The following is a 9,748-nucleotide window of genomic DNA, read 5'->3' as shown; positions in this document are numbered from 1 at the left end:
TTGAGGCCACGCCCCGAGCGAGCCCGCGTCCGCGGCGGAGCAGCGCCCCTTGGCGGTCTCCCGCGGCCTAGCGTTAGGGCTGGGGCTGCGGCGGGCCCCCCGCGGGCCAGTCCTCGCTGCGGCTCCGGGGTCTTCTCCCACCCCCGATGGAAGCCGCGGCTCGGGGCGGTGAGCTCACTCGCTCGCCAGGAGCTCTCAGCTTGGGCAGAAGCGGGAAGGGAGACGGGAAGCCACTGGGGGGTCGATGCTGAGAGAGCCGGAGCCCCGACTTGTGGGGTGGGGAATGCGGCCTTCGGGCTCAACACTGTCAAAATTGCCTCCAGCGGAGCCAGTTGAAAGTGGAGTCGGAGTGGCCTTTCCAGAGAAACAGCTCTTTGACTAGTTCTTAGACTGCTCTTGGACTTTGCTGTCTTGAACCTTGGATGGGGGCAAACGTATGGACTGGACCAAAAGGGCAACTGTTTTACAAGCGACAACTTAAAAAGCAAATTTGCCTATTCTATCTCAAAATGAGGTTATTATAGAACAGCCAAAAGAATTAGAACTCACAGAGAGCATGTTATGGCAACCTGTAGGCAAATCCACAGAACAAAGGAGGGGAGCTGCTTTTATAGAGAAAAAGGGGGAGAGGGAGGGAATGGCTTCTCATTGGCTGAGCTGTGGTATTTCTGATTGGCTGAGCTGAAGCGTTTCTCTTTGGCTGAGCTGTGGTGTTTCTCATTGGCTAAGCTGTGGCATTTCTCATTGGCTGAGCTGAAGCGTTTCTCATTGGCTGAGCTGTGGTGTTTCTCATTGGCTGAGCTGCAGTGTTTCTCATTGGCTGAGCTGTGGTGTTTCTCATTGGCTGAGCTGAAGCGTTTCTCATTGGCTGAGCTGTGGTGTTTCTCACTGGCTGAGCTGTGGCATTTCTCATTGGCTGAGCTGCGGTGTTTCTCATTGGCTGAGCTGCGGTGTTTCTCATTGGCTGAGCTGTGGTGTTTCTCATTGGCTGAGCTGCAGTGTTTCTCATTGGCTGGGCTGTTGCCAGGTGGGGAGAGAAATCTTCCTTCAGTAGTAAAGTTGTTTATCTTCCTGTGGGAGACGCAAGTGTCCATCTCTTCCTGGTTGGTGTGATTGACAGCGTGTGATGGGGTGAGAGGCCCTTACGGGCCTCCCCAACGCCAGTTTAGTTGAGGTTTCTCATTAATATTTCCACATTTTGAGGAGCTACCAAACTTTTTTCTACTTGGTGATGCTGAGCATCTTTTTTTGCACTTATTTGCTATTTGTATATCTTCTCAGGAGAAATGTCTGTATAATATTCTACCCATTTTTAAATTGGGTTATTTGCCTTTTTATTGTAGAGCTGTAAGAATTCTTTATATATTCTGGATACAAGTTCCTTATCAGATAGTTGGTTTGTGAACATTTTCTCCCATTCTATAAATTGTCCTTTCACTTTCTCCATAAAGTCCTTTGAAGTACAAAAGTTTTTAATTTTGGTAAAGTCCAATTTACCTATTCTTTTTGTTGCTTTTGCTTTTATATTGTGAAGATTTAGTCCTATGTTTTCTTCCAAGAATTTCATAGTTTTAACTCTTAAATTTAGGTCTATGATCCATTTTTAGTTAGTCTTTGTATATGATGTGATGTAGGGTCTAATTTCATTCTTCTATATGTGAATATCCAGCTGTATGAAAGATTATTCTTTTGACATTTAATTGTCTTGGCATCTTATCAAAAATCAATTAACCATAAATGTAAGAGCTTCATTCTGAACTCTCATTTCTATTCCATTGATCTATGTGTCTATGCTTGTGTCAGTACCCAGTACCACCCTGTCTTCATTAGTGTGGCTTTGTAGTAAGTTTTGTAATTGTGAGTGATGCCTCCAACTTTATTCTTTTTAAAGATTGTTTTGGCTATTCTGGATCTCTTGCATTTTGTTGTGAATATTAGGATCAGCTTATTAGTTTCTGCAAAAAAATAGCCAGCTCGGGGGGCTGGCCAATGGCTCAGTGGTTAAGTTCACGCGCTTTGCTTTGGTGACCCAGGGTTTTGCTGAAGCGGAGCACACAAACTTAACCTCTGAGCCACAGGCCGGCCCCTAAGTATTTTATTCTTTTTGATGCTATTGTAAAAGAAATTTTTCTTAATTTCATTTTCAGGTTGTTCATTGCTAGTGTATAGAAATAGAACTGATTTCGGTATATTTATCTTGTATCCTGCAACCTTGTTGAAATTATTTTCTAGTTCTAATAGATTTTTGTGGATTCCTTATTATTTTCTCCTTATATTTTCATGTCATCTGAGAACAGAGACAGTTTTACTTCTTCTTTTCCAGTCTGGATGCCTTTCATGTCTTTTTCCTGCCTAACTACCCTGGCCAGGTCCTCCAGTACAATATTGAATAGAAGTAGAGAGCATTCATCTTTGTCTTATTCCCGATCTTCAGAGGACACCTTTCAGTCTCTCCCCATTGAGTATGACAGTAGTTGTGGGTTTGTTGTGGATGCTCTTCACCAGGGCATCTTCTAATCTTAGTTTGTTGAGGGTTTTTTCTTTTTACCTATTAAAATGGTGTAAGATTGGGGCTGGCCCCGTGGCCGAGTGCTTAAGTTCATGCGCTCCGCTGCAGGTGGCCCAGTGTTTCGTTGGTTCGAATCCTGGGCGCAGACATGGCACTGCTCATCAAACCATGCTGAGGCAGCGTCCCACATGCCACAACTAGAAGGACCCACAACGAAGAATATACAACTATGTACCTGGGGGCTTTGGGGAGAAAAAGGAAAAAAATAAAATCTTTAAAAAAAATGGTGTAAGATTTTGTTAAGTGCTTTTTCTGAGTCTACTGATATAGCATGTGGTTTTAGTCCTTTATTTTATTGATATGATATGCTGTATTGATTGATTTTTCTTATCTTAAACCAACTTTTCATGTCTGGGATAAATCTCACTTGTTCAGAGTATATTCTCCTTTATTAGGTCCTGCTGTATTCAGTTTGCTAGTATTTTGTGAAGGACATTTGTGTCTATGATCATAAGGAGTATTGGTCTGTAGTTTTAATTTCTTGTGATATGTTTGTCTGGTTTTGGTAAGGGTGATATGGCTTCATAGAATGAGCTGGGGAGTGTTCCCTCCTCTTCTATTTTTTGGAAGAGGTTGTGAAGGATTGATTTAATTGTTCTTTAAATATTTGATAGAACTCACCGGTGAAGTCATTTGGGCATGAACTTTACTTTGTGGGAAGTTCTTAAATTACTAACTCAACCTCTTCCTTATCACCGGTTTATTCGGATTTCCTATTTCTTCTTGAATCAGCTTTAGTAGATTGTATCTTTCTTGGAATTTGTCCATTTCATCTAGATTATCTAATTTTTTGGTGTACTGTTGGGTCGAAACCTCAGGAGCATCCCAGGTGTAATCTGAAACTGGAGTCCCATACTTGGAGGTCAGGGAGAGACTGAAGAAAGAGGCAGACCACTCCTGATTGGTAGGTGGCAGTTTTATGAGCAAGGGGACTTATTTACAGGGCTTGTCTTGGGCAGCTGCAAGATGAGTAACTCTCCGCACCTGTCCTCTAGAATCTTAAAAGTTTATAAAGAGGCCTCAACTGGGCTCAGTCACGTATACCGTCCAGGTGGTCTCAACAACACATTACTCTCTCAAGGCTGCGTCCTTGGGAAACTTCTAGCATGGAGAAGGCAAGTGGAACACACATTCCAAGGACAAGGGAGAGGGTGAGGTGCTTCCAATTGCCCAGGTCAAGCTCATGTGTCAGCCGGCGATCGCATCCTCTCAAGTACCTCCTCCAACACGTATAACTGTTCATGATATTCCCTTATAAGCCTTTTGATTTTTGTAGGGTCAGTAGCGATGTCCCAGTTTTCACTCCTGATTTTAGTAATTTGAATCCTCTTTTTCTCTTGGTCGGTCCAGCTAAAGGTTTATCAACTTTTTAAATCTTTTCAAAGAACCAACTGTTGATTTTCTTTCTTTATTTTCTAGTCTGTATTTCATTTATTTCTGCTTTAATCTTTATCATTGCCTCTCTTCTGCTTGTTTTGAGTTTAATTGGCTCTTCTTTTCCTGATTTCTTAATTTGGAAGTTAGAGTTATTGATTTTAGATCTTTTTTTTCTTTTTAAATATGGGAGTTTACTTGCTATAAATTTCCCTCGAAACACTGCTTTTACTGCATCCTATAAGTTTTGATACATAGTGTATTCATTTTCATTCAGCTAAGAGTATTTTCTAATTTCCCTTGTGATTTCTTCTTTGCCCCACTGGTTATTCAGAAGTGTGTTTTTAATTTCTCCCCATTTGTGGATTTCCCAACTTTCCTTCTGTTATTGATTTCTAAGTTTTAATTTTTTGTTAGTTCTAATTTGTGGTCATAGAACATGCTTTGTGTAATTTCAGTCCTTCTAAATTTATTGAGACTTGTTTTATGGCCTAAAAAATGGTCTATGCTGGAGAATGTTCCATGTGCTCCTGAGAGCAGGACGTGTTCCCCCATTGTTGGGTAGAGTGTTCTATTGATGTCTGTTGGGTCTGGTTGGATTATGGTGTTGTTCAAATATTCGGTTTCCTGTTAATTTCTTGTCTAGTTTTATCCCTTATTATGAGCAGGGTACTAAAGTCTACAACGACTCTTCCTGAATTATCTATTTCTCCCTTCAATTCTATCAGTTTTTACTGCATGTATTTTAGGCCTCTGTTTTTAAACGCCTATATGTTTTTAATTCTTACTTCTTGATGGATTGACCTTTTAATTATTGTAAAATGCCCTTCCTTGTCTCTAGTAACAATTTTTGCCTTGAAGTCTATTTTGTCTGATATTAGCATAGCTACTTCAGCTCTCTTTTGGTTACTGTTGGCATGGAATGTCACTTTCCATCCTTTAACTATTAACCTAATTGTATCTTTGAATCTAAAATGTATCTTTAAAAAATTGTTTTTTTAAAGATTGGCACCCGAGCTAACAACTGTTGCCAATCTTCTTTTTTTTTTTTTCTGCTTTTTCTCCCCAAATCCCCCCAGTATATAGTTGTATATTTTAGTTGTGGGTTCTTCTAGTTGTGGCATGTGGGGTGCCACCTCAACACGGCCTAATGAGTGGCAGCATGTCTGTACCCAGGATCCAAACCGGCAAAACACTGGGCCACTGAAGCGGAGTATGTGAATTTAACCACTTGGCCACAGGGCTGGCCCCTAAAATGTATCTTGTGGACGGCATAAAGCCAGATGAGGGTTTTTTTTGTAATCTATTCTGTCAATCTCTACCTTTTGATTGGAGTGTTGAGTCTATTTACATCTAGTGTAATGACTGATTGGGTAAAATTTACCTCTGCCATTTTGCTATTTGTTTTCTATATGTCTTATGTCTCTTTGTTTTTCTATTTCTCCATTACTGCCTTCTTTTTTGCTAAATAGATATTTTCTAGTGTACCATTTTGATTTTTTGGTCATTTCTTTTACTATACATTTTTAAATTATTGTCTTAGTGATTTCCTTGGGGATTAAATTTAACATCTTAATTTACAACAATCTTGTTTATATTAATGCCAACATAATTTCAATAACATATAAAAACTTTGCTCTTATACATTCACTTCTATATATCTCCATCCCATCCTTTCTTTTTGTTATTATTGTCATACAAATTATATGTTTATATGTTATAAATCTATAAATATAGTTTTATGATTATTGCTTTATGCAGTTATATTTTAGATCAGATAGGAAAAGAAAAAGAGTTACAAAGAACAAATGCATTAATACTGAATTTTGTATTTACCTATGTAGTTACCTTTACTGGTGCTTTTCTTTCTTTATGTGGGTTCGAGTTACCATCTCATGTCCTTTCATTTCAGCCTGAAGGACTCCCTTTAGTGTTTAGTAGAGGGAAGGTCCATTAGTGACAGATTCCCTCAGTTCTTATTTATCTGGGAATGTCTTAACTTCTCCTTCATATTTGAAGGATAGTTTTGCTGAATATAGAATTTTTGGTCAACAGTTATTTTCTTTCAGCACTTTGAAAATGTAATCCTACCACCTCTGGCCTCCGTGATTTGAGAAGTCAGCCATTGGTCTTATTGAGGATCCCTTGTACATGGTGAATACCTTCTCTCTTACTGTTTTTAAGATTCTCTGTCTTTGACTTTTGACAGTTTGATTATGATGCCTCTAGGGGTGGATCACTTTGTTTATCCTACTTGGAGTAGGTAGAGGTTCTTAGATGTATACATTAACATTTTCATCAAATTTAGGGAGATTTCAGCCATTATTATTATTATTTTTCAAAGATTTTATTTTTTCCTTTTTCTCCCCAAAGCCCCCTGGTACATAGCTGTACATTTTTAGTTGTGGGTCCTTCCAGCTGTGGCATGTGAGACGCTGCCTCAGCATGGTCTGACGAATGGTGCCATGTCCATGCCCAGGATCCAAATTGGCAAAACCCCGGGCCGCAGAAGGGGAGCACACAAACTTAATCACTTGGCCACAGGGCCGGCCCGCAGCCATTATTTTTAAAATAGTCTCTCTTCTACTTTCTATACTCTCCTTCTGGGACTCCCATTATGTGTATATTTGGTATGCTTGATGGTGTCCCATAGGACTCTGAGACTCTGTTCATTTTTCTTCATTTTTTTTTTTTTCTCTTCCTCAGACTGGATGATCTCAATTGACCTGTCTTCAAATTTGCTGATTCTTTCTTCTGCCAGCTCAAATTGGCTATCAGCCTCTTTAATGACAATAGCTAAAAAACAAACTAAAGATTAACAATCCAGGGGCCGGCCCCATGGCCGGGTGGTTAAGTTCATGCTCTCTGCTTCGGTGGCCCAGGGTTTCGCCGGTTTGGATCCTGGGCACAGACCTGGCACTGCTCATCAGGCCACACTGAGGCGGCATCCCACATGCCACAACTAGAAGGATGCACAACTGAAATATACAACTATGTACCAGGAGGCTTTTGTGAGAAGAAGGAAAAAAAGAAAATATTTTTTAAAAAAAGAAAAGAAAAAGATTAACAATCCAGATTCTTCACTATCTCCCACCCAGTAGACACTAGATGTCTATAAACCATTAGTCCATTTACAGAGCTCACCAAGTGGTCAGACCATGAAACCAAGGCCTACCGTTGCTCCATTGCTGTTAGCGACAGGGAATGACTTATTGGCCACAAACAAAAAAAAAACCCCCACAAAATCATTTGAGAGGAAATTAGAATTAGAAAAATTACAATTGGAAAATCATAATTCTATTGCCACTTCAGACTCCCCGCTAGGAACCAAGAAGAGACCTGCCTGAGCTTAGTCTGTGAGGCACGCGTTCAGGAAACGTCACTCACCCCGCTCTGTCAGGTGAACTGTGGCATCTCAGTGGAAGCCGTCCGACACTGTGCAGGAAAACTTTCAGGAAAGGTAAAATCATAGCTCTTATGCAGATATAAAATGAACGCATGGCAAAGATTTTATTTAAGTCATTAATTAATAAGGGATCCAGGACTGTTATAACTGCGTCAGAGGAGAAGTCTAAGAATCATAAATCTATGCGGAATAAAGGAATGTTGAAATTAACTTATAAATGGATACAAAACCGGCTTTTTCCATAACTAGGGGAGGAAAATCAATTGAACCTCCAGGGGATGGAATTCATCTTCTGGTCTATAGGAAAGAATTATTTACATTGCTATTAGCTATCTACAAATACAAAGTTGTAAAATAGCTTGAAGACAATGACAGGCACCAACCTTATAAATCAGAGACCCTCTAAACAGAGCATAGCTTTCCTTAGAGACCCCGGTAATCTGCTCTGCTGAGTCAAAGTCTTAGATTTTCTTCACATCCCAGGCCCCATCCCCCAAGTGCCCCTGGTTTTCAGTCCCCAGGATTCCCAGATCCTCAGTCCCCCTAGAAAGAACCCTATTCCACTCAGTCCCAGACCACCTCCCCAGACCCCCAAGCCCCACTCCCAGTAACCCCAGTACCTAGTGTAACTGTGGGCTCTCCAGGACCAGTTCAACTGACCTCATCTCTTTTCAACAGAGTGATTAAGAATTGCCATTCAGAAAATCTGCGAAGTCACACAGCCCAGGCATGCACAAAAGCAGAGATTGTGACCTGAAATGACCACAGAACCAAAGATCCTTCTTCCCACAGAACCCAAGGACGAGGAAATGACTGGAACTTGAAAGTCAGACTCTTACCAGAAGTGAAGGGTACCTCATTCAGGAAGATCCGGTGTTCAAATTTCTTCCTTGCCTCATCATAAAAGTTTAGAACCTTACCATAAATGCTTGAAGCCCACCAATCAAAGCCTGCCCCGCCAGCATTTCCGCGTGCAGCCTTTTCTCCCTAACCTCTTAAATTTTGCCCCAAATCCTGAACTGGGGAGACAGATCTGAGGGCACATGCACCCTGTTCTCCCTGCAGACCAATCTCTAAGAATAAAGCTGCTCTCTTTTCCCAAAGGCTGATGCTGCAATTAATTGGCTTGTCTATGTGCACTGGGCAGAGAATCCCAATTTTGTGTGCTAAGACTAGTCCCCCACTTCCCATATCCTCTGGCCCCAATTCCTCCAGTTCCATGAATTTTCTGGCCCTCAGACCCCTCATTCAAGTCCCCCCAGTTTGCTTCAGCACCAGCTCCATGGCAATTCCCAAAGACTAGGGGTCAGACCACCTCTCACCTTGCCCAGAGCCCCAGATGGTTCTAGCACATCCATGGAGAGAGGAGGTCCAGCAATGTCTGAGCTTGGCTGACCACTGGCTTGGTGGGTGGGGAGGAGGGGGATGGTGGCTCTTCATTCAGAAAAGTAAAGAGTGTGATTTTCCTCATGCTGAGAGCCCTGGAGTCAGGCTCCATGACACTACCTGCTTGGAAGAGGGACCCGGCCAGCCAGGCCATCCACACTCAGGATGGCAGACCCTCAGGAAAGGTGAAGCTGTTACCAAACTAGGTTTGTTTTTGCCCACCACCCAGAAAGCCAAACACCCAGATGACAAGATTGCAGCAGAGAGAGGGTTTAATCACAAGGCAGCCAGGTCAGGAAGCAAGGGAATGAGTCTCAAATCTGCTTTCCCAAAAATGAGGACTCAGGGATATTTATGGGGTAGAGGGCAAGGTGATCTGAAATGTGGAGATAGATGATTGGAGGTGAGGAGAGGTGAGGTAATTGATCTGCGCAAGTGTAGTCAGACTCCTCTTCACAGGACACATGTTCACAAAATGGTGGTGTTAGCATGATCTGAGGGTAGAGTTTTTAGTCTCTTGACATCAAAAGGTTGCTTATTGGACATCTGCACAGGCCCAGTTGACGGGTTAGTGATCTGAACCAGCCTGAAGTGGACAAGGAGTTCTAATTCCTGAAAAACAGCTCAAACACTCATTACCATGGTGACCCAGGTTCCAGGGAGATGTCATCTATAGGAGCCTAGTGGGAGTCAGATAGCATATTGCCTGAACAGCACAGTACTTACAAAAGGGAGAAAAAAACTTTTAGTTCCTAGTTACCTAATCATCAATGGCTAACTCTTTGCCCGTTTCAATCCCCCTATTCCTTTGTCATTCCTCATTCTTGGGGGATTTGGAGTGACGACCCATCTAGCTCCTTCCTGCTGAATCAGGGCATAGATCCAGGTTAGAGGAATGAAACTGTTTAGCACCCATTTGGACATATTCTCTTGTTCCCAACTTCAGGTTGACATTTTGCATTATTAGAATTTTTGTACCTTGCTCAACAGTTTTGGAACAACATCTAAAGGCA

General features: G+C 41.7%; 1 long non-coding RNA gene across 1 annotated transcript; it reads left to right on the top strand.

The window, feature by feature from the left end:
- Positions 1–37: 37 nt before the first annotated feature.
- LOC123290264 (uncharacterized) lies at positions 38–8,449 on the top strand. Its single transcript, XR_006534642.2, has 4 exons — positions 38–168; positions 6,013–6,097; positions 7,256–7,403; positions 8,028–8,449. It is a non-coding gene; the product is annotated as an uncharacterized lncRNA (long non-coding RNA).
- Positions 8,450–9,748: the final 1,299 nt, after the last annotated feature.

Source organism: Equus asinus, chromosome 12 (assembly GCF_041296235.1).
Source record: "Equus asinus isolate D_3611 breed Donkey chromosome 12, EquAss-T2T_v2, whole genome shotgun sequence".
NCBI classification, from domain to species: domain Eukaryota; kingdom Metazoa; phylum Chordata; class Mammalia; order Perissodactyla; family Equidae; genus Equus; species Equus asinus.
This window is presented reverse-complemented; position numbering and strand designations above follow the sequence as displayed.